The following is a 25,574-nucleotide window of genomic DNA, read 5'->3' as shown; positions in this document are numbered from 1 at the left end:
GGAAATCCATCTAAACTTCTTTAGAAACTGAAATTGGATCAGAATGTATCGGAATGAGAGCTCTCAGATCAGCTCCCTCTATTTTACTTTTGTCAACCAAGGAATATAAAGAGATTTTCTTAGATTATTCCCACAGCAAGTAGAGTCTGAAAGAGCCGGAGGTGGGGAGGTGAGGAGAAAAGAAAGATTTTAGGGGGGACGGAATTCAAATTTGGGTTTGAAAGAATGGAAAAAAAGCCCGATTTTATTTCTGTGAAGCTGGGATTCATGCAGTTGATCGGACTTCCTATTACTGTCTGCATTAAACAGTAGGCAGCCAACGGAAGCTAAAACGAAACCCGAGGCAAAGCCTCCAATGGGACATGGAAGAGTGAGAATCAGAGAGAAAGGAAAGGCGAGCAGGAGAGGGTCAGAGAGACAGAAAGGAGGGCAGCGCTGGGAGAAGACATGAAAAATTAGAACAGGAGCTCAGAGCACTCGGGACAGCAGGGAAATGACAGTTGAAATTAGAACAGGAGCTCAGAGGAGCGAGCAGAAGGGGACGGCAGGAACCCAGAAATGTAAGGAGGGGAGGAACAATGGAGAGAAGTGGACAGACAAAAGGAAGCTCAGCTTCACTAAGAGGGCCCAGGACTCACGTGTGTCCAGTAGACTTGCCCTGTACGGATCAGAACAAATTAGTTGTCATTCTGAAATGACTCTGAAAGGGGGAATGGAATGCACCCAACAATCAATATTAAATTTTATGCCTGCTGCACCTTTCAAAAGCCTCAAGAAGACATTGATTCAAGTAAGTGTCACATTTTAAATGACCTTTGATTATTCACTTTAACAGTTTTAGAGCTGAAGTTTGCACCCCGAGTTGGGGACCAGAGAGAATCAAGGGGAGGGGTAGTTTCTCATTTGGTTGTGCAGCTGCTGAGAGGACGGTGCTGTCTGGGTGGCAGGGGGGAGGGATGTTCTGGCGGGAGGAAGTGCTAATTCCCATCCAACCGGAGCTCACCCTGTGCGTTGGAAGCTGGAGGCTTTGTGTGTTTCATTACACAGCAGGCATTCTTAGAAAGCTGAGAGGACTTGTGCTCTCTGGATGGTTTGGTGGAGAGTCGTTTGGGGCACTTTATAAGTTGTATTTTGTGGCCAGTTTACAAGAGGAAAATAACTGATTCCAGTGGAATGGTTTGGGAAACTTGATGGTGAGTTTCCCACATGAGGCCTTGCAGAACTGTCGGTCGGGACTCTGGCTTTGCAGAGTTTTTACTGACTGCCTTGTCGCTGCAGTCAGAAGCCCATTCCGGGTCAGAATTGATGATACCAGGTGAAGGTTTGTGTCTGGGACTGAATGAATAGGATTTCAAGCTGGGACACATGATACAGTCATACTCTGTATTGCTCTCTACCTAAATAAATGCTAAAACTAGAGTGTACATTTTAGGCCTAGAATTCATTCTTCATCATAGCAGAAATCTCTATGTATTGCTAATTGGTTCCTTTGAAGGTAATCCACCACCGTCTCTGCTCCTTACTTGACTGAAATGCTACTATCTCAGAACTCTGGGGCCAGACAAGGTTCTTCCTTGATATGATTCTAAACTTTGATTCTTGTGACCTATTTTGTCTTCTAACTTGAGCTTCCTGGATTTAGCTTCTTGCTAACCCCAGATTTGGGGATCCCTCTCACAAGCTGGTCTGGAGGAACCCAGTTCTTCTGCCCCATCCCATCCAGGGAGAATCTCCATGTTGCTGATGATGTAAATCATCCTGGTATCCTTATTTCCAGGGCTTACTTGATGAGTATCGATTTACATGTTATCCAGTTAACTATTTCATAACATGTACCTTTCCCCACCCAGCTCTTGTCTTCTGCTTGCAAGTGCGTATACATCTCCCTTACCCTAGAAACTCATTCATTCATTTGTTCATCCATTCAGTAGATGTTTATTGAGCCAATATGATGTTTTAGATAGTGTGCTAGGTGCCACTCAACTTTTATTCAGCTGAATTTTATTCATTCAAGTGTTTATTGAGTATGAACATGTGTTGGGTGCTTTTCTCAATGGTGGCAATGGAAGACAGAACAATGATGAAGATGAAGTCCCAGTTTTCATAGATCTTACATTCAATTAGGTGGAAGCAATAAATACACAAACAAATACATATGGTAGGTCAAATGATGACATGGGAGGAAATAAAGTGGAGTCATGGATAGGGAGTCTGGTGGGTGATGTTATTCTGTACAGGACGGGGTTCAGATCAGGTGACATTTGATCAGAAACTAAAAGAAGTAAAGGGGAAAATTACTGAGATTTGGGGGAAGAGTGTACCAATAAAGGGGAAAAGAACAAGCAAAGGTCCTGAGATATTTTGCTTGTTTAAGGAGCAGGTCAAAGGCCCATACAGCTGGTGTAGAGGGAACTGAAAGTGAGGGAGAAGAAGTAAAAGGATTCTACATCAGGCAGGGCATTAAAGTCACTGAAAGGACTACGGCTTTTACTCTTGGTGAGGTCTAGAGAACCACTGGAGGCCTCTGAGCAGAAGACTGGCATGAACAATATCTTTAAAGAAGCTCTTTGGCTGCTCCATTGTGAAGAGGCCCTGGATAAGCAGGTATAGAAGCTGAGAGATCGGGTAGAAGGTTGCTGTAAGAGTCCAGGCAAGAAATGATAATGACTTGGACCAAGGCGGTAGCAACGGATGTGGCAGAAAAGTGGCAAGAGACTAGATATATTTCAAATAGAGAGGAGTTGATGGCATTTGGAGATGGATTGCTTTGGATGTGTGAGGGAAAGAAAAGAGCTAAGAATGCCCACATTGTTTTTGCCTGAGTAACTGGACAGATGGAGTTGCCATTTACTAGGAAAGGAGTGGAGAAGGAGCAGATTTGGGAGACTGATAGTCAGGGAGGAGTTGTGAGTCTGGTTTTAGGAATGTTGAGTTTGAGATACGGTTTGAATATCCAAGTGGATATGACAAGCAGATACATAATATCTGAAGTTAAGGAAAGAAGTCCAGGCTGGAGATGCGAGTTTGGAGTCAAAAGTATTTAGGTGATTATTTAGACAAAGGCAGGCTAGGATCACAGGGGAATTCAATGTAGAATGTGGATAGAGGTAAGAAGTCCAAAGACCATTTCTTGGGGGTATTCTAATGTTTCAAAGTCAGGATGAGGAGATACCAGCAACAAGATAAAAATGGTGTCCAGGGATGTGGGAAGAGAACCAAGAGAAAGTGGTGCTGTGGAAGCCAATAGAAACAGAAATTTTGAGAGTGATCAAATGTGTAGAATGAGAACTATGAATGGGCTCATGAATTTAGCCATGTGGAAGTCATGGCTCCCCTGAATAAGAGCTGTTGCAATGAGGTGAAGTGTGAGAAGCTGATGTGACTAATTCAAGAAAAAGTAGGACAGGATCAATTGAAGGTAGCAGATGCAGGCAGAGAAATGGAATAGGACCTGGAGAAAGATGCGGAGTCGCAGGAAGGTGTTTTTAAGGTGTGAGGAATTAGACCATCAACATACAAACAAGGGAAGTGGGTAGTGCAGAAGAGAGGAGGAAATTGCTGGAGCAATGTTTTTCAGAGGGCACAAAGGGATGGGATCAGTACACAAGAGGCTGGCTTGGCTGAGGACCTTAAACCAATTATGCATAGTAACAGGAGGAAAAATAGATTGACCAAAGGAAAAAGATAGGTAAAATGAGTGGAAGTCCTCCTCTGAATGATTGCATTTTTCTCCCACTTCTGCTTGGATGCCTGAGAAGAGACCCAGGTAAAGAAGGGCGCAAATGCTGTGCTAACTCTCCACAGATAGGCAGGTCATGGATTTAGAAGACCCTGAGCTTGAGCTTAGGTGAGACTTTGGGGGTTTATGCATCTAACTTGGAAGCCACAGGAGTGAACAAGATTGTCTAGAACTTGGCAAAGGACAGAAATTCAGGAAGTTTGGTTTTCCAGTGTGGTAGGAAGTGCAGAAAAATCTACTGTTCCAGTGGAGTGGATGATCTTTAAGACATGAAGGCAGCAGAGGGGTGAGTGGGAGAGCAGAGAATGAAGACGGGGGAGGAGTGTTAATGGCTTAGGTAAAGTGACCTGAACCAGGATTGTCAAGAGTGAAAGAAAGGGCGAACTGAAGACATTTTACTGGCTGGGACTCAGTCTCTCTCCTTTCTGCAGCTATAATGCTCCAGGATGTGGGCAGCTCCTGGTGCTCACACTGGCTTCATTGGTACCCTTCATTCCCCCTCCCAGCATTTTCAATTAGATCTTTTGTCACTTCATCCCGAACTCAGTATGCTTTTCTCATTGCCCTCAACATATCTGAAGCAGGCTGTTCCACAGCAGGGAGCACCCCAGACTTCTTGAGATGCTCCCCTCATTTCCATGACCACATAACAACTAGGACATCTTGCCACCACTCTTTTCTATATCTTGCACTAAGCTTTCATCTTCCTAGTCTCCAAATAAGTACTCCCCACCCCAACCATGAGCCAACCTGTTCTTTTCATCCTCCTTCACCAGGAAACCCTGTTCATTCCCAGAGAGTCACCCACTCCCCTACAATCAATGTCCCTGTGCCAGGAACTCCAGCCAGACCATTCCCGCATTCTCACTCCATTTCAGACTATCTGGTAAACATTTTTGATAAATATTCTGCCAAAATATACTGTTGCTGTCTCAAACCAAGATATTTTGAGCCATATTTCTTCTTTTATTTTATTTTTTTATACAGTATTTTTATTAAGGTTTTATTGATATACACTCTTATGAAGGTTTCACATGAAAAACAATGTGGTTACTACATTCACACATATTATCAAGTCCTCCCCACCATACCCCATTGCAGTCACTGTCTATCAGTGTAGTAAGATGCCACAGAGTCACTATGTGTCTTTTCTGTGCTACACTGTCTTCCCCCTGACCCCCAACACACCATGTGCACTAATCATAACACTCCTCAATCCCCTTCTCCCTCCCTCTCCACCTGCCCTCCCACCAATTCCCTTTGGTAACCTCTAGTCCCTTCTTGGAGTTTGTGAGTCTGCTGTTGTTTTGTTCCTTCAGTATTGCACAAATGAGGGAAATCATTTGATACTTGTCTTTCTCTGCCTGGCTCATTTCACTGAGCATAATGTCCTCTAGCTCCATCCACGTTGTTGCAAATGGTAGGATTTGTTTCTTATGGCTGAATGGCATTCCATTGTGTATATGTACCACATCTTTTTTATTCATTCACCTACTGATGTGCACTTAGTTGAACCATATTTCTTACCTTCTCTCCAAATCAGTTCCTCATCCTGATCTGTCCAGTTACTAAAGACACCATGAGTCTTACAGATGTCTAGGTCTGCATATTAGAAGTTATTTTGTTCTTTCTGCTTCCTTCCATCCTCACATCCAATCAGATTCCCCATGGGCAGAGCCATTGTCTTCACGGCCTATGCCTCTGGAGGACATGCAGGGTCTTAAATATAACAGGAACTGGGTTCATGTGCTAAGTGAATACTCATGTAATATTATATACCCTGACTATTGCCTGTGTCATGCTGTCATACTTCTGTTCATTTAAAGATACCAGAGCCTTACCTCCAGTCCAGTTTGCTTTGGCTACCAGCATTGGCACAGCACGTTGGCTGACCCAAAAAAGAGGCCATCCCTATTTGCAATAGATCAGAAGAGGTGCAGGAAATAGAATGACTAAATGTTATAGAACACAGCGTCTACGCAGAAAACATTCTTCATGGCTTTGCAAATAGGCAAAAATGTCAAGTCAGCTCTACTCTAAAGCCATTTGGAGACGTTTGCAACAATGAATGCATGATTAAGTTTATTGTTTAGTAAACAGTTTGCAGACATTAGCCAAGGAAGAGTTATGGCGGCAGTTTACAAATAATTGCAATTGAATTAGGCAGCCTGCAATGCAAAAGCAGTGCAAATAACTTGCCAATTCCATCAAATGTTTTGCAAACAGATTCTGGGAGAAAATAGAATGAGAAAAGCAGAAAATCCAGACAGGGACGTTTTTAGAGTCTGCGCTGCAGAGAGTGAGAGAGAGGATGCCCTCATACGTGACCGCAAGAGTGAAGTGCAAGTGGAAGGTGTTCATTTCTGCTTTTTCCCTCACAGACAGAGCTTGGCACAGACTTCAGAGTAGGAAAAAGTGTGCATGACTCAGCGATTTGGTGGGTAACAAATGCAACTGAACAAAAGTGGCTGAATAATTTTAAAATAGCATATATGGGCTTGGACGGAGAGGGATTGTGATGAGGAAATCCTGGTTTATGCCAATGAACTATGCAGAGCAATGAGCAAGCCATCTCCAAGATAAACCTTTGCCAAATGTCTGACAGCCACTATATATCTGGAGTATGCTTAACTAAAAATGTGTATTTTATTAAGTGTATTACATAGATTCCTATTACATGTATTTTGTTAATCATATTACATAGATTTCTATTAAATATATATTAAATGTTTAATTAAACATATAAAATATTTTGATATATGGCATATTCACATATATAATTATGTATATATAGTATATGTGTATGGTACCAGGTGTATGTATTACATATACTGTGCATACATAAATAATATATAATATTTAATAATATACCATGTCCATCAAGGTTACCTCTCATATACCAATGGGGAAAAAAAAGTTTTATTCCCTAGCCACGTTGTGCTGGCTTCCTCCGAGTTATTTCATTCATTTCTTAGCACTTATTCTATGAATTGAAGAGACAAATCCAACTATAAACACACTGGAGTGAGCCTAGAAATCACATGAATAAAAACCTACACAATGTTTAAACTGTACAGTTACTCACTGGAACTGCTTCAGATAAGGATTCTTCAGCCACTTGAACTTAGCTTTTATGTTGGAAAAAAAAACACAGAGCATTCATTAAAAGTGTGAACATGATTTAGTGAGAGATTTTCTGGGGAAGGAATACCCAAAGGGTTTGGTGGTTAGAAAGTTGGCCTTTTGTCTCAAAATGCATCCTGGACATGTGGTTTTCTTATTCTAACCACACCCTTTATCATATGGTATTGATTTTGTTACTATCCAACAAGATTCTCAGATTCAAAAATGCATTCGGGGAAAAAAGAGGGGATCTAAAACAAATTCATGAGTTCGATCCCACCTCCCGAGGGATGGGACTATTGGTTTACATAAAGAGCTGTCTCCTGTCTCCTCTGAAAGAATCCAGGATCAGTCTCTCTCACATCAATAAAAATTTGAAGCAGTCAGACATGTGGACTAAGTATATGCATTTCTATGCCTTCTGCACAACATTTTGAAGTCTACAACAGATACATAATTTGTGGATTTACCACAAACATGTTTGCAGTCCACAGATCTGCATAGAATCTGAGGCTGGGGTGATGAGTTGAGTATATCATAATGGGACACTTCTTTCACTGCAACCAGACGCAAAAATCCACCCATCATTCCCAAAGACAAGTTATGTTTCTGCAGCACCTTGTCTCATTTTGCACATTCAGAAGTTTCACTTCTGGGGTGAGACAGATCATGCCCACAAATGCAGCCTTTGAAGTCAAATCATTTGCCGCATTTTAGTTGCAAAGCAGTTCTGTACCTTAGAGGTTGGCATAGTAGGAAGCTTCTGAGTTGTAAATAAAAGAGAACATTGGATGCCAAGGAGTCTGAGTGCTGTCTTTCCCTTTTACTCTTTGCTCTTGTGTCCCTGAGAAGAGCCAGCATTTTCTCTTTGCAACATAAGGGAGAGAAAGATGCCTAGTTTCAGCACTTGTTGATCGCATTAGCAGGGAAGATTGACAGGAAGCAGACAATTACAGCTGACATGAATATGGGTATGGAGGGAATTGTTGAAATGGAGACCCTTGCTAATGGAAGAAAGATGACCCCAGCCTTTTGACAGATGTCAAGGAGATTGGAGTCCAGTGAAGTTACAACGATTTCATCTGCATTGCAAGAGAAAACAAACTGTATGACTGATAACCTCTTTATTTTTTATTCTATCATTTTTATTCTGTGCTGTAGAATGAGAAAGGGTTCTCAGCGTGCTAGTGTGGGTCAGTATTAATTCGCCCAGAATTTCAAGGGCAATGCTTTTGTCGGTTGGTGGCCTCTTCTCTGGGTCAAGGAAGAAAAGAAATAAATGAAAAAAGAAGTGAATAAAGAAATGATATAAATCAATCCAAAAATCACAACTCTTCAATGAGATTTTGACCTCAGTTTCAGGAATGCAATTTCTGTCTCTGGCTGAGAAGCATTAAGTGACTTATTTAATGCATTATGTGAAAGTAAGGTAAGTATGAAAAATGACCTTGAACTCCATTTGGTTCCAAAATATAATGGAGACAGAAATGGTTTTTTATTCCAAAATCATCTTTTGTCCTTTTAAGATATGTGTGTGTTTGTGTATTGCTGTGTAAAAATTGTTGTAAAAACTAGTTGCTTTGTTTCTGTTGTGCACAAATAAAGGCAAAGAGGCCAGGGGTAGGGGAGCTCACTTGTGACACGGTTTTTGTATTTTCCTCACCTAGAGAAGAAGGGTCCCAAAACACTGCCCTCTGTCCCCGTGTTTACAGCTTTTGAGGCCTATTCACAGCCAATTCAGTTAGGTAAAACTTGGAGTGTTTCTCCAGTAGAAGAAATTTCCTGAACTAAAGACACCCCAAAATGAAAATGCATAGGAAATCCCATCCACTGATGATAAGTAGTTTTAAAGTTTCAAAGAAGTCGACAGGTGGGGGGCGGTGTGGGTTCAGAGAGTGACTCTCACTGTCTCACTGCAAAGTGAATGAACTTACCCTGGTGAAGGCATGTAACTATTGGAAATCCCACACTATAAACCAGGTTATGGGGCCTTATATGCTACCACTTCCTTATGATAACCAGATTACCTGTGATGCTCTTCAGGTCAATATGTGTTTCTTGGGTGTCTGCGTGTGGCAGGCAGTACCCTGGGTGCGGGATCTGCAGAGACAGAAGATTTGACCTCAAGGAACTTATAGTCCAGGAGGAAATTCACAGGCATATGCCTCTGATGCAGTATAATAACATAAGAAGGTTGGTAAAAAAAAAAAAATTGCAGGTAGGATGTAATGCCTCCAATGAAGTCTGAATGTTCTCTGCTCAACAAAGGCTTTCCTAGAACGCTCAGCAGAGCCGGATGATAGAACACCTCAGGCCCCCAGGCCCGAGGAAGTGGTGTGAGGGGTGCCCTGGGTGATGAGTGGTGAATACCCTTGGGAAACTGCACTGTCCCAGCCTATGCTTTGCATAAGTCATATCCTGATTCACCCCTCCAGCCACAGCTCCCCCACTCTGGCCATGGGGTCTTCTGTAAACACTCATCTGTAGAAAGGATTCCTCCCCTCTGTTAGCTTGGAAAGATCTCAACTTCTTCCTGTCCTTCCTGCTCTTGCTTTGTTTCAAACTTTCTTGAATTATACATATGTATTCTCCTCCTCTTAACCATCCCATGTAACTTGTTTTGAGTGTTTTTGCTGACCCGGGATGCTCTAGGCTTTATCTGTACTATGTTATTTAATCCTTATAGTAATTCCTTCCTATAAGTTATACCATTCACTCTACTTTACAGATGTGGAAACTGAGGCACAGCTGGGTTATGTAACCTGTCCAAAGATACACCTAAAGAGTTGTGGAACCTGGATTCTACCCTAAGCAATCTGTTTCCAAGACCACTAAAGTTTTCATGTGTCTTGTCTCCTTAACTAGATTTTAAACCTCATGAGAGCAGAAGCTATACCTTGTTATTTGAAGTTCATATAATGGCTATTCTCTTGATATTGTAGTTGGTGATCAAAGAATATTTATTGAATGAGTGGGAGAATGAATGAACAAATAAATGGATGCATGTGCTCTACTTAGAAAGCTGGTGAAAAAGTAGCCTACAGAAGATTAAGCAGGAGAGCTACTGACAAAAATGATATTAAAGGATGATTGGAAAAGCGAAAGAGCACAGACTTTTCACAGAGCTTTTGTAGTCGTCAAAACACTGGCATGAAGGTTTGCTATGGAAATGAAACATGAAGGTTGGATTCTTGAGTCATTTTAAAGGAAAACTTGTTGACTGCACATGGAGACATGTAAAAGGATATTAGTACCATAGCAAAATTTCTAATCATATTAATAGAAAATATATAAAACTTAAAAACTGAAAGCAAAATCATGCATGATCTTATCGAATGATAAACAGAATGAACATTTTCATATTATCAACATGGGCTATTACACAAAAATCTATTTAAAATGATTTAGGTAGGCAAAGCTAGAAAACAAAAGTCATGTCAAATTCCCCTCAAAATGTTACACTATATTAACATCTACTTTGAATTGCCAAATGGCTGGTCTATTCAATTGTCCAGAAACTGACCACTGATGTAAGTAGCCCAGTAAGTAACCCAGTAAAAAACTGAGTTGACTGGGTTTGAGGCCAGTCCAGTCATCACGGGCATCACTGCCTGGAACATAGAAGATGCAAGAAGGGTTGGGCACACCGAAGCCTCATCCTCCGAACAATGACACATTCCCGTGAAGCACCCTCCAGTTTGACTATGAATCAACAATTCTCTGACCCAACTCATTCATTCTACACAGATAGATAATGGGCCTTTTATATGTCTCTTTTGCTTAAAAAGTGTCTAAAAAAACACCAACATTTTCCAGATTCATTAACATTGTAAACATCACCTGTATTGTGTAAAGGGTGACTTTGCCTCTGTGAAAAATAGGAAGTCACTGAAAAGTTAAATTGCAGATGCCAATTTAAATACAGGCATACACAGGCGATAGTGTGGTTCCATTCCAGACCATTGCAATCAGGCAAGTCAGACGCACCCTTTGGTCCCAGGGCACGTAAGAGTTACGTTTACACTATACTATAGACTACCAGGTGCACAATAGCGTATGTCTAAAAATGTACAGACTTTATTTAAATCATTTTATTGCTAAAAAAAAGCTAACCATCATCTGAGCTTTCAGTGAGTCCTAATGTTTTTGCTGGTGGAAGGCTTTGTCTTGATACTAATGGCTGCTGCTGATCAGGGCGGGGGCCGCTGAAGGCTTGGGTGCATGTGGCAGTTTCCTAAAATAAGGCAGCAGTGGAGTTTGTCCTGTTGATGGGCTCTTCCTTCATGAGCAAATTCTCTGTGATGCTGATTGATGGTATTTTACCCACAGCAGAAATTTTTTCAAAATTGGAGGCCGTCCACTCAAGCCCTGCTATTTTATCAGCTACACTTATGCTACAGTAAAGCCTTTGTTGTCACTCAACAGTTTTCACAGCATCTTCACCAGGAGTCGATTCCATCTCAAGAAACCACTTTCTCTTCTTATTCACGAGAAGCAGCTCCTCATCCCTTAAAGCTTTGTCATGAGATCGCAGCAATCCAGTCCCATCTTCAAGCTCCATTTCTAATTCTAGTTCTCTTGCTGTCTCCACTTATCTGGAGTGACTTCCTCCACTGAAGTCTTAAATCCCTCAAACTTACCTTAAGAGTTGGAATCAATTTCTTCCAAATTCTTTTCAGTGTTAATATTTTGACCTCTTGCCATGCTCTTAGTGGCATCTAGAATGGAGAATGCTTTCTGGAAGGTTTTCGATTTATTATGCCCAGACCCATTGGAGGAATCACTATCTAAGGCAGGTATAGTCTTACAAAATGCATATTCTAAATAGTAAGATTTGAAAGTCAAAATTACCCCCTGATCCATGAGCTGCAGGATGAATGTTTTATTAATAGGCTTGAAAACAGCAATCACTTCATTGTCCATCTTCATAAGGACTTTTGGGTAATCAAGTGCATTTTCAAAGAGCTGTAATATTTTGAAAGGAATCTTTTTTACTAAGCAGTAAGTCTCAACAGCAGGATTAAAATATTCAGTAAAGAATGTTGTCTCCAGACTTTGTTGTTCCATTCATAGAGCACAGGCAGAATAGATTTACCATCATTATTAAGGGTCCTAGGACTTCTGCAATGGTGAGTGAGCACTGGCTCCAACTTAAAGTCACCAGCTTCATAAGCCCCTAACAATAGAGTCAGTCTGTCCTTTGAAGCTTTGAAGCCAGGCATTGACTTCTCCTCTCTAGCTATGAAAGTCCTATATGGCATCTTCTTCCCATACAAGGTGTTTCATCTACACCAAAAATCTAATGTTAGGTGTAGCCACCTGCACAAATTATCTCAGCCAGATCTTCTGGGTAACTTGCTGCAGCTTCTCCATCAGCACTTGCTGCCTCACCTTGCCTTTTGTTGTTATGGAGATGGCTTCTTTCCTTAAACCTCATGAACCAATCTCTGCTACCTTCAGACTTTTCTTCCGTAGCTTTCTCACCTCTCTCATTATTCACAGAATTGAAGAGAGTTAGGGTCTTGCCCTGGATTAGGTTTTGGATTAAAGGAATGTTGTGACTGGTTTGATCTTCTGTCCAGACCACTCAAACTTTCTCCAGAAAGCAAAAAGGCTGTCTTGTTCTCTTACCATTCATGTTCTTATTGAAGAATCACTTCTCATTTCCTTCAAGAACTTTTTCTTTGGATTCACAATCTGACTGTTTGACACCAGATGCCTAGGCATCTGCCTGTCTCAGCTTTGAATAGACCTTCCTCACTAAGCTTAATCATTTCTAGCTTTCGATTTAAAGGGAGAGCCAGGCAACTCTTCTTTCACTTGAACACTTAGAGGTCATTGTCGGGTTCTTAACTGGCTTAATCTCAATATTTTTGTGTCTTAGGGTTTAGGGATGCCCAAGAAAAGGGAGAGGGATGGGAGAACACCTGTTCAGTGGAGCAGTTAGAACACGCACATTTATTGATTAGGTTCACCGTCTCATGGGTGCAGTTTATGGTGCTCCAAAACAATTATTAGAGTAACACCAATACCACTGCTCACAGATCATCATAACAGATAAAATAATGTGACAGACACGAAGTGAGCAAATGCTGCTGGAATAGGGGTGCCAATAGACTTGCTTGATGCAGGGTTGTACAAACCACCAATTTGTCAAATATGCAGTATCTATGACTAAAGCCCAATACAAAGCAAAGCTCAATAAAATGGGGTATGCCCATTGAGCATTTGTTTCTAAGCATAGTAATTTCAAATGTAAACCCACTATAAGTGCATATGTAAGTATCCAGAATTATAAAATGAATACTTTGAGAGGATAGCAGGAGTTACTGCTTTATATAAGACTTCCTCTGGAATTCCTTCAAGAGGTAAGCCTCTCCATTTCCAATAAAGTGAGATGTACTGCTGTTGATTCATGAATCTAGCCTTTCTTGTGCCTCCACTCTGTGCCAGGAACTGGGATTGAAGATGACTTACACATATTTTTTTCTGGAAGCATACCAGACCATGCACATAACCAGTGCACACATGTATAGTTATTATAGTAGGTTAATTTAGGAGGCAATTGCTATCATCTGAGTCAATCAGCCTAACAAACACTGGTGTCAGAGGAGTATTTATTCAGTAGATGATTTGCCACAGTTTTGGGGATGTTTTCCCACCTGTCTCCACCAGCAGATTTGATCTTGTAGAATTTCAGGAGAGATTTCTAGAACTTACATTAGACTCTTTGTGTAGTGGAAAAAGATACGATGTGGTTTTGTACTTCAGATGACAAGTTACACCCAAGATTTACCTACTACTTATCATATGCTCAAAACAGCTATTGGATATTAGGGGCTCTCCTGCTGGAAAAGTATTTTTCCTGGAAACCTAGGCATTGAATTTCGAATTTACATTCACTGGCTTTTCTAGTGTCTGTAAATGAAAGATAAAGTCTACCAAATGTTACTTGAAAATATTTTTTGATGATTCAGTGAATCAACAAGAAATTGCAAAAAGCAGAATATTGCATGTGTTCCCATTGACTCAGAACACCAGCTTTGGGACTTGGTCTTTCTAGTTATACGACCTAGTTGATCATATAACCTCTCTGAATTTGATTCCCCCCCACTGTCAAATGATATTTTATCATGACAAAGGCACTACAATGATAAGTAGATAATGGATATAATGTGCTTTGTCAATTCTCTAAGTGACAAATAACATTATTAATAATAGACTATCTTAATTATATTCCAATATTGAGCAACAAATTGCAACTAGTCTTAAATGGTCATTATCTTTCCAAACTTCACAGTACATGTCATTTATGCATTGTAAGGACAATTGCAAAAATTTTTATAGATGTGTTCTGTCTTGGAGCTTACTATGTTTAAAGTAGAATCATATTATTCTGACCATGTCAGCATGTCCTTGATCCATTACTAAAGAAACATGAATCTGTGCTGATAACGTGGGAGGACCTGGTTTTGCCTTGTTGTCCCAAGGTCTGTATCAAGAGATTGGTTGATGAGGAAGGGGACAAAGTAAAAATCACTGGCCCACCTAACAGTGAACTATGGCCTGTCTAGCCTGGTGCTTTCCACTGAACATTTCTGTTTCTTAGGACTTTGCAATGTGCAGCAACTTGAAGTAACTTCCCAGAAGTTAACCAGCTGGAGTGCTTACCTGCAGGCAGGTAGATGCAGCTCCACGGGCCCCTTAAGGTAGGCTGCCTCGGCCCAGAAATGTCTGAATTTTTGATGCAGCAGACACATCCCCGGGAAAGCAAAACTCACCCTGGAGCCCCCCATGTACAAATTATAGTCACCATTTAAACCATCATCACAGTATTTGAGGTTAGTAAAACATATTGCTTGAGCTATAAAACATTCTAAACTAGCATTCCAAATGTCTAGCCTCAAGCAAGCACTTAAATTAAAGTTTCAGACAGCTGGTACTGGAATCATAACAGTTTTACACAAAGGGATTGGCTAAACACGATTATTGATTTGATAATTTATTGTCAACAGCATAATTGTGCCCGGATCTCTATGCTTGGCTTGCTTTCTTCTCTATTGTCAACAGGTGACAATGAGATCTGGTTCAGGTTATAGAGAAGGAACGTTCAGTGCCCTGGGCCTAGATAGACCTCGCTCATACAGGCACACACACACACAAAGGAATACAGTATATTGTCATTAATTTCCATAATCCGATCTTTCTACTGTCTCCTTCCTATGAATGGCTTTGTTTGGAAAAAGGAACAATCTGAAGGTATTATTCTTAGCACCCTTAGTACAAAAGACAAAAAAGTTGACTTCTGAAATACAATCTGTATTGCTGTGGAATATCTATGGAATATCTAATTTCTCTTGCCTCCCTTTGTGGAAGAGATAAAAGCAGACAATACCACGCATTTCTTTTGTAGTTTGAAGCATACACACACGACACTGGCAGCCTTGTGTCCCTTTAGGCATATGGGTGCTCGTTCACCCAAGTGACAGACAATGCTGACGAGAGCTATTTGCCCTTCAGCCAATTCTAAAACACAATATTTTGCAGACTTATTAACATATTTTCAAGTATAACAGATTCTCTGTTTGCTCCAACTTGGAACACTTTGAAGGATTTTATTTCCACCACAGGGAAATACACATGATTGACATTGTTGTTCCATTTTACTCAAACGGAACCCATTCATAGATTCTCTAAAAGAATTAGCAACATAAATTATATTTGTATTGCTAAAATTGAGCCCAACAAATCATCCTGGCACTTTTACTCTGTCTTTGGGAACTATTGGAAACAGTGTGGTAACATTGTTGACCATTTTAACGGAAAGTAGACACTGCCTGTCATTGGGTGGTGACATTGTTTTGCAAGTACAACAGGTTTTTCTGGTTTGTGTCTTTCTGTGCACCAAACACACTAAAAAAAAAAAAAAAGCAAAAAAAAAAATTGGAGAGTCAGAAATAGAATGCTTGGATCAGTCAAGAGGGAAATGAAAGGACACATTTGAGTACCTTTAAATTTTTTTTCTGCACATGACTTTTCCATTGACTTTAATTAAGTTTCATTAAACCTTGAGTTTGGAAAGCTTTTAATTGAGAGGGAATTTGCTTACTAGGCATATTTTTTCAGGCTATGGAGAGAATAGCTATAATACATGGATCTTCCAACTTTAGAGTAGAAGTCAACTTTGTTCTACCTTTGCAGAAATTGGTTATAGATCCACTCAAGAAATGAGCCATACCACAATAATGATTTTTATCTCATAATAAAGTAGCACAAAGTTGGCTCCAGTACATTTTATAAGTATATTGCCAGCTGACAAATTAATCCAATTAGCAAAGGTGAAGGTTTATAATTGGGGTTAACTAGAATTTAACTGGTCATCACTAATCAAACCCTCCCTCGCCTCCCCGAGAGCACAGCCCCCTAAGTTATTTGAGTAGTCACACATCTAGTCCCCTAATCAAAGCACAAGTCTGACTTCAAAAATCCCTTCTCAAGAAAATCGGATAGAGCCACCTTTCCAATGCCATGACAACAGTGGAACTTAGTGGCATGGTATTTTCCTGCTGTTTGGGAGAGTGACTCTCCACCCCACCCCCTCCCCACTCTCCTACGACTGAGAGTATTTTTATATAGTTCAAGTCCCTGTTGGTCTGCAGTTTGCAGTGCGGTTTAAAAAGTAATACATCTTTTCTTAGATGTACCCCAGTTTCTGCTTTTTAATAGACATGATAATGAGCTTCTGGGTCTTCATTTCCCAGTGTGCAGAGAGCTCGAATAAATCTTCGATTGTTCACAACCCAAGAGAAGGTTCCAGAGCCCTGGGATCCATTGAGGTCTCTCTAAACAACTATTGTGTTAAGCATATTTTTTTTAATGTTGGACTTTCCTGTTGCCACTGAATTTTTTTCCAATATATTCAGTAGCATCTGCTTATAATGAGCTGAGACAGAGCAACATTCCTTTTGCAGTGAATCAGAATGAATGAAAGTTCCCAACTGTTTTGGAGTGGCATAATATGCTGGCTGTAATACTGGCTGTAGAGAAGCTTTCCTGGTAGATAAAATGAAAAGAAAGCTTTACTCTAGATTTTCACAGAAACACGCTTGCTTGGGCAGTTCGGATTTTGTTTCCTAGATTTCAAAATTTTGGAAGATGTTTCATTTTTGTACAAATGCCAATCTGAAAACATACTTCACCGATCTGGGGACGCTTTGTTGTTTTTGAAGGTTGACTTATCAACATCTGGCATAATATAATTCCTTATTAACAAATGCATTCCCCAGGAAAAGTTAATTCAAAGCTAATTCAAAGGCCTATCTAAAAAAATTTAAAATTATACAATTACATATTTCTCTCAATGTAAAAAAAAAAAACAAAAATCATCCTTTGCACAATTTCTGTTTTCAGTTTTATTGACATCTCTGAAAAACAGAAATCCTGACCCCTGAGTTGAGTGCTGCCAGGTTTTTCGTAAATTTAATGGTAAAACTGCACTTCTATCTCCCATATTTAATTTTTCTTGGGGGACGGGGCAGATGAACAATGGCATCAGGTATATATTTTGACATGACCTAAAATTATGCTTAAAAGAACTTACACTGCATTGACTGGAATTTTTGTTTATCACAGCTGAGGTGATAATGCTGACACTGATTCTAAAATAACCCTTCTAAAATTATCTTCACATTACTATAGATAGAACTCCATCTATTTCCCTAGCCAGCTGGATCTGGTGGGAGGTTGCGATATATTCTAGTTTAATTTTTTTTTATTCTTGTCCTTATAAAAAAAGAAGAAAATGGTGGCTCGAGCCCATCCCCAAAGCTTTAACCAATTGACTATGATTGAATACTTTTTCTTATTACTGCTCACTGGGATCTTCTTATGAAATGCACATTTCATTTTTATCCAAGACCTGGGGATATGGGGCGACAGAGGAATATTACTTGAAATTCGGCAGTCCACAGTCTACAGAAAGCTGCACGCCAAGATTGTGGAAGAGTTATAATTTTAATTCTTTTTACAGTGACAAGGTTATTCTGAAGTTAAATTATCATTACCTGTTAAACCAAACAGCACTGTGGCCATTTTAGTACGGCGAGGTGGCTTATTCTAATTGGTAGGATCTGTAGATTCCTATGCTGAATTTTAGATCTAAGCATTTCCAAATTAGTAGGGTGATTGAAGAGGAGGGGTATCTTAGCAGTCTGTTTGGACTGAAAGGGGTACCTAGTGCCACATATCTTAATTCAGCAAACCATCATTTTGATGATTACTGCCTCTGTGGTAGCCAGACAGAACCACCTACTCTTTCTCTGGCTTCTCTGGTTAATTCCTAACAATCAATTAATTCCTGAAAACAGTAATGACCAGCGAAGATGTGAGCTTTTATATCACGAGAGAATATGTTTGACGTGGGTCAGGGGAAAGAATCCTGAAGGTTTAAGAGTAAGGATGCTACACAGAAATGAAGCCAGATTCTGTTCTATAACCTTATGCTACTCAGAATCTGCCATAGCTCTCTGTTTTGGGATATGAGCTTCAACTGTGATATTCTCTGTTTCTAGAGTCTGTGTCAACAGTAGGTTTTGATTATATGACTCATATGAAGATTCCGGGCTTGTAACGTTGTTAGCAATACTTTCCTCATTTTGCATAAAAGGAAAAATTAAAACAGGAATTTGTTTTACCGCAAATGATATAATAGGGAGAATTAAAAAATATCTCTAAGTAAGAAAGCATCAAGCATGCATATATATTCAGGACTGGAAAGACAAAACAAAATTTCAGAACCGTTGCAGAGTCAGAACTGCTATTTATTTTGGGTAGTTTATATTTCCTATATGTAATAATGCCTTTCCTCCTGAAGGAAATTAGTGATGAAATAGACAAAATAACTTGGCAAATTTTGCAAAGAGGAAAACTGGGAATTTGATTCTTGTTTCCCACAACAGCAACAGGGATCTTTCACAATCGCTCTATACTGCCAGACCAAAATACATGAGCAAATTTAAATGAAACCAAATTCACCAAATTCAAGCTCTCTATGTCACCAGGGAAGACTGGGACACGCTCTTTTACTCCTTCCCCCTCCCCCACTGTTCCTGCTACTGCTTCATCAGCTACCTGTAGGAAAGGGTCTGACATTTGAGCTAGTAGCCAACACCTAAGTATTGAGAGAGTCCAAGTAAAAATGTAGATTTTTTAAAGTTTTTTTTTTTTTTTTGAAAATTCAGATCTGACAACACTGGACCTTCATTTCCACCTGTCTGAGCAACTGCCCAGTTAGACCAAGCACGCTCTGGCCCCCTTTTTCTGAAATGCCCACCTGGCCCACTCAGCTCATTTGGGTTACCAGAGGGACCCTTGTGGCCAATCTGTGGCTTAAAATAAGACCGCCTTATTTAATAATTTAATTTAATTTAAATAAGAAGTCACACCTTCTGACTCCTCTCAACTCTCCATTCTCTGTCAGGAACCATCTTTCAGGCTATGTCAAGCCATGTACCATCTCCCTTCCCTCATTTGCTGGTTTCCACCCCTATAGTTTTCCCAGGTCATCACCCACTCAGGAAAGCTCACCTTGCTCCAATCCCTGGTTCTCCCTTCCCTGAGACAAAACTCCCTTCTGTGTAGCACTTTCAGTCACTCTCAGCTCTGTACGCACCCCCACTCTATTCCACATACCCCCACACACACTTTGATACATGATCCATTCAACAAAAGCTTGAGGTATCAAAACATAGATTTTCAAAAATTAATATTGGGTAAGATAAATGTATCTTCAGTAACATGGTTCTCTTCATCATTGTCTTATAATGATACCACAGGAGACATGCCAACAGTTATAACTCCTCTTTGAGCCACACTTTGACCCCTGCCATCAGGTATTTTCAATAAATGCTTAGGTTCCTTTTTAAATGTTTCTACATTTCAGTCTTATCTCTATACAGTCTTCCTAAATAAGACAGAAAATTCCTGAAGTCAAGGACAAAATCTTCCAGTGTTGGTGCCCTTTAAGGACACAGAATATGATCCTATGATCCGAATGGTAGGCCAACTCCCTTGCTTTAGAATTCACATCACATTTTGTACCAGTTGTAATGCACTTACCACATTTTACTTCATACAAAATAATAATGGACTACACTCTTTTGAACGGCAGGGATTGCTCCTTAGTCAACTTGGTAGTCTCCTTTAAAGATAATCACCCTTCTGTCAATTTTAATTAGCAAAAGATAAGCAATCATCAAAGAATATTGATTGATTCAATGGACATAAGAACATAAATTTACAGTGCCTAAGTTTAACATTTAAAGACACTAACAGTTTATCCAAGATTTTGCACTCACAGCTTAAGATGTGTGCAGGACAAGGAATCACAGAATGGAGGAGCTCTTGGAGGCAGTGAGCAAATGTGCTGGCAGCTGAGTCACCAGACAACGTTCCTATTTCCTCTGATCTCCACATCCCTTTATTGCTGGGAATATTAAATTGTAATACGAAGGCAGTTGAATGTAGACTGGTGCTTTCCGCCATTAGTCCTTGCTTTGATTTAAGGCCTTAAATGTTCCCAATCAAATAGACACACATCTGAAATGGTTATTTCCAGGTGCACCAGAGTGGGAGTCAGTTTATTACTGTATCTAGCCAAAAGTAGTCCTTCAAGGAAAGGGGACACAAGATGGATACGTTTTGACTAATGAGTTGAGAAGGAATAAAGAGAAGAGTTCTGGAATGGAGAATCTTGGTGGAATAACTGTGTTGAGGACTTTTATATCAGGACAAAATACATAGGGAGAGGTCATGCTTGTGTTTTATTAAGGGCCATCATGTGATCTTGAAAATAATCACATACGATTACTTCCAAAAATTGTGCCAAGGATAACTGAGGGTGCATTGGAGCATTGCACATGCTCTCCAAATTTTTTTTTTGTATTTTTCCCAGAATAGAGGAAAATATTATAAGATCTCATGTTAAATTTTTTCTAGTCATATGTTTCATGTATGACTTCAAAATAGGGATATAAATAAACAGAACCTTGCAGTTCATATATGAAAAATTCTTGGAAAAACATCAGATCTTCAAGGATGAGTAAACTATTCCTCCAGAAGGGAAAGGGAAGACACAGAGGAAGAGCAATTGGGAGGGGAGAAGAGAAGTTGAAGATACTACCTTCAGCTTTCCTTGTTTTTAATTATTGCACCAAATTCCATTTGCTCCAAAAGATGCTCTTCTCTCTCAACCTCCCATTCTACTATACCATTCTGTTTCTTGGTCTCTCTATACCAAATCCATGTGTTTAAGTGCACACACACACACACACACACACACGCACACACGCACACACACCCATACACACATACAAAACACACAGTTTCGGTTCCTTTCTCTGTTTATTTCCAACAACACAAACATGAAGCAGTGACAAGATGGCCAGAGCTTCATGTCCTACTGCAAACTCTTACATGAAGAGCTTCAAAATCAGGTGAACCCAGTTGTTTACCAGAAGACACTGGTGTCTATGTCTGTGTTTCTAGGGAGGCCCTTAAGGATTTCACAATTTGTATTTCTGAACAGGCTCCATTAATATTTTTGAAGGGAAAAAAGAAAAGACAATCCTAAAAAAACACTGCCACTTATCATTTCGGGGACCTTGAACAAGTTTCTTAGACATTATTTTTCCCATGGTATTGACTAAGAAAAATGAGACTGCCTTACAGGATTATTGTGAAGGTTGATAAAATGTGAAATTACTAAATAGGGTGACAGGCACATAGTGGAGACTCAATAAATTGCTGTTGCCTTCCACTTTCCCAGAATTCCTTTATTTGTCTAGAAATGTGTTCAAAGAATCCTTTGCAGAAATGCTAATAAAATTTGTATCTTTAATCAAGTTAACATGAGTTTTCATTTTTGTTACAACTGGCATATGAAAGACTTGTAAAAGCAGAAGCACCATGATCGATGCATGGATTACCATAAACTGCCTTCTTGAAGAAGATATCTGGGCAAACAGAATGGGCAGCTTCCGTGGTTGGGCAGCCATGTCATTCAGAAGACAAAGGACAAAAGAAGTCCCCAGAAAGCTACCTTGGATGGGACATTATGGTTTTCTTCATAATGTCAATATTGGATTATTCCACCTAGCTTGTTAAAAGATCATAGAAGAAATGAAAAACCATATAAGTATTCTTTTCAAAATATATTTCAGAGTCCCTGTCAATACTCACTTGGGATACACCACTGATTCTGAGATCGTCAGAGGGCATTTGATCTAGATTAATAGCCTAAATTAATTAATTAGCTTCATTGCCTTATTGCCTTCACATTTCTTCCTCTAACTTTCCTCCCCTGCTCCCAATTGCTTCTCCTCTGTGTCTTTCCTTCCCCTTCTGGAGGAATAATTTACCCATCCTTGTAGGTTTGTCATCCCCCTAAGAATTTTGAGTATATGAGCTGTGAGGTTCTGCTAATTTACCTTCTTAGTTTGAAACCATATATGAAACATAGGGCTAGAAAAAAAATTGGTATGGGATTTTTTACAATTATGTTCCTTTTATTCTGGGGAAAATGCAAAACATTATGGGGGGTATTTGAGATAACAACGAGAAATCCCAATGCACCCTGAACCAATTAGCCTTGGCGCAATTTTTGAGGAGGGATCACATGAGGTTAGTCAAGGAATTTACCGATACAAGTTGAGAGAAGAATTGCCACCCTGAGATGGGAGGCAAATGGAATCAGTGACTCAACATTTATGATTTCCCCAAGACCCTCATTTTGAGTTTTCCACAACTCCAATCCTAACTGCAATAAGAGAGAGACAAGAAAGAATTCACCAGCTGGACCTATCAATTAATTACAGAGACTAAGGGTCCTCTGAAGTTCCAGAGAGGCATTAGCTTTGTTTACGTTTCAAGTAAGCCTGCCATATAGGCAAAAATCCTCTGTCAGGTTGTAAGTTTTAATAAGAAGTGATCATATCGGTTATGTTGTGTTACAACAAAGAGTAAAATAATGAGGACAGAGAGGTGATTTAGGAAGTGAAAATTGAAAAATATGGCTACAAACCTTTCTTTCCTCCTTTTTTCCCTGTATCCTCTCTCCATCAACTACGCATCCCTCCCTCTCCTAGTTCTGATGCGAAGGCTGCGGAGCAGAAGACAATCACCATGAAAGCAGCTACACCTGGGGGGTTTTGCCAGTTAATCAGTATCTCTGTGGCTGACCATTGTTTATAGAGGGAAGGGCCCCAAGATTCTTGATCTCCAGTACAGGAGGGCTGCAAGTAAGGGCCTTCAGCTCTTCAGCAAGCTGCTGCAGTCTCAATTTAATTAACTGCCTATTCCTGCCCTGGTGTGACATGCATGGCCAGGAAGGTGTTTCCCAAGGAAATCAGAATGGGGGCAGAGCGGGAAAGAAGGGAAAAAAAGGTGAGTTCAGGAGGGCAATGAGGCGGGGGTTAACAACGCTGCTTAAGATCAAGGGCTGGAGTGCTGAGATGCTGCCAGACTTGAAAACTTTAATTTACTGTCACTGTTAGCCCCCTTTGAGGTTTATAGTGGTATTTATACACACAGCATCAATCACATGAAACAAGGAGGGGATTTATAGTTTGTTTTAAAGACTGCAAATGCAATGTAATGCAAATAGCTTGCCTCATGGGCATTTACGTTTAATGGGAAAATTACAGATGCAAAAGATTGGTAGAACAAATTTTAAATTGACTTTATTACATCTAGTGCTTTTCAGAGAATACTATTAAAAAAAAAGAAAGATATGGTAATGGAGTACTGCACTGTAGCCTGACAACTTAAATTCCACTTAACTGACTTTTTTTTTCTTTTTTCCTTTCTTCTTCCTTTTTTTTATTTTTCTGTTTGTTTTTTTTGCACCCTCCTGCTTCACATTACTCTTACAGTAAGTTTGGCTGAAAATTTTCCATGTTCATAACTGATTAGAAGTTTAATTTTTCTTCATTTCATTTCATACTATTTTTTTCAAGACCCAGCCAAATAACAGATGCATATGATATATATTTATAAAATCATATTATGGTTGCATATGCACTTTCAGCCTATGCCATAAAGTCACTACTTTGTGTGTTAACATGTGAATGTCTTTAATCAAGAATTTAATATTTTAGAATAGATGAATTCTCTTATCCTCATTTTCTTCAAACGTGTGTGCGTGTACATATGCACATGTATGCATGTGCCATCCCAAAGGAAAAATGTTTCTTTGACTTTGAACATGTTTGGTAAAGTTCTTCTCCTGAGCTGTGAACACTGAAGGGTATCCCATGATAGCTGTTGAGTTGTTTGCATGGGGCGAACTGGTGGTCTCAGCTTGTACTCTAGCCAAAGCCTGGTGTGCCCTGCACAAAGCTGACGTTTAAATTGGTACCACCTGATCAAAGGAAGGACATGGGCTAAACAGGCAGGAACAGGAACTTCTCATGCTAGTGGCTCCAAAAACTCCATCGTCACTACACAAAAGCACAATGTTCCTATGAAAAACATTTCTGCTGATAATCTAGCCAGCGCCAATTAGAAGCTGCATCTATGCTATATTCTCAAAGGATTTCTGTTTTCTTGATTTGTTCTTTATTCCCTACCTCTTTCACAAAGGACTCGGGGTGGCTTACAAAGGTATGTATGACTGTAAATACAAGAATTTGTGTTTGTTTTATATTATGTTTTTTGACTTCTTAACTCCCATACATATATATATTGCTTTTTACAAATTATATTGTATATGCTATATACAATATATATATATTTCTCATATATATTTTAGTATTTTTATAGACATCTTTCAGTAAAAATACTATTACTAAAGCACACATGACTTGGAGAATTTTCCTGTCTTGGTAAACATCTGTCTATATTCTAAACAATAAGCAGCTAAAGTTAGAAATACACTTTTTCAAGAAATTCTTCACTTCCTAAGAGTGACAAGGAAACCCCAGGAAATGCCATGTCCAAACTTGCCCCCCAAATCCTTCTGCAGTAAGACTAACATGTTGAGGCTGCGTTTCATTGTACAGATCAGTAAAATTCCAAATAACAGCTGTGAAGATAAGAAAGTGATTTCTCATGTTTTAGGCACGTCAAGGAAGCTGTGGTGGCTCTGCCATGTTCAGAGGAACCTCACTTTCTATCTTTCATCCATGACTTCCACTCTAAAAGCCACTTCACTGACCAAATGGCAGCTCCATTTTTATACATGATACCCTCATTTCAACCCGAAGTGTGGAGAAGGGGACCAGGAAGGACACAATGACCTCCAGTCTCTGCTTTAAAAATACTTCTCAGGAGTTGCACATACTACTTGTTCTTTCATCTCATTGGCCAGAACTCTGTCACATGACCACACTTAGCTTCCTAAAAGGTAGAAAATGTGCTCTTATTTTTCCTGTTAGCTGGAAGTCCAGTTAAAGTTTAGGGGTTCTCTATTTAAGTAAAAAGTGCAGGATGAATATCAAGGAAAAAATAGCTCTGCATACAGTATATAACGACAATGTACCCAGAGTCAACAAAATTATCTTTGCCCATATTTGGTTTGATACTAATCCTTATGGTCAAAAGAGTTGAATGATAATGTGTGCTTGTGGATAAGATGACCAGAAGGAAGATTTTAGCTATATGATGGTCAGATCGTCAACTCTACAGACTTCCCTCCTTCATGGGACCAGTATTTTAG

At 39.7% G+C, this 25,574-nt stretch overlaps 1 long non-coding RNA gene across 1 annotated transcript in view; it reads left to right on the top strand.

The window, feature by feature from the left end:
- Positions 1 to 243: 243 nt before the first annotated feature.
- The window catches only part of LOC118908749 (uncharacterized), a 120,660-nt gene continuing 95,329 nt past the window's right edge, over positions 244 to 25,574 (top strand). Inside the window, exon 1 of the long non-coding RNA XR_005023328.2 lies at positions 244 to 790. This is a non-coding gene — a long non-coding RNA (uncharacterized LOC118908749). The remainder of the gene's footprint in view (positions 791 to 25,574) is intronic.

This window comes from Manis pentadactyla, chromosome 18, assembly GCF_030020395.1.
Source record: "Manis pentadactyla isolate mManPen7 chromosome 18, mManPen7.hap1, whole genome shotgun sequence".
Classification (NCBI taxonomy): domain Eukaryota; kingdom Metazoa; phylum Chordata; class Mammalia; order Pholidota; family Manidae; genus Manis; species Manis pentadactyla.
Note: the sequence above shows the minus strand (reverse complement) of the source record. Positions and strands in the feature narration are given on the sequence as shown.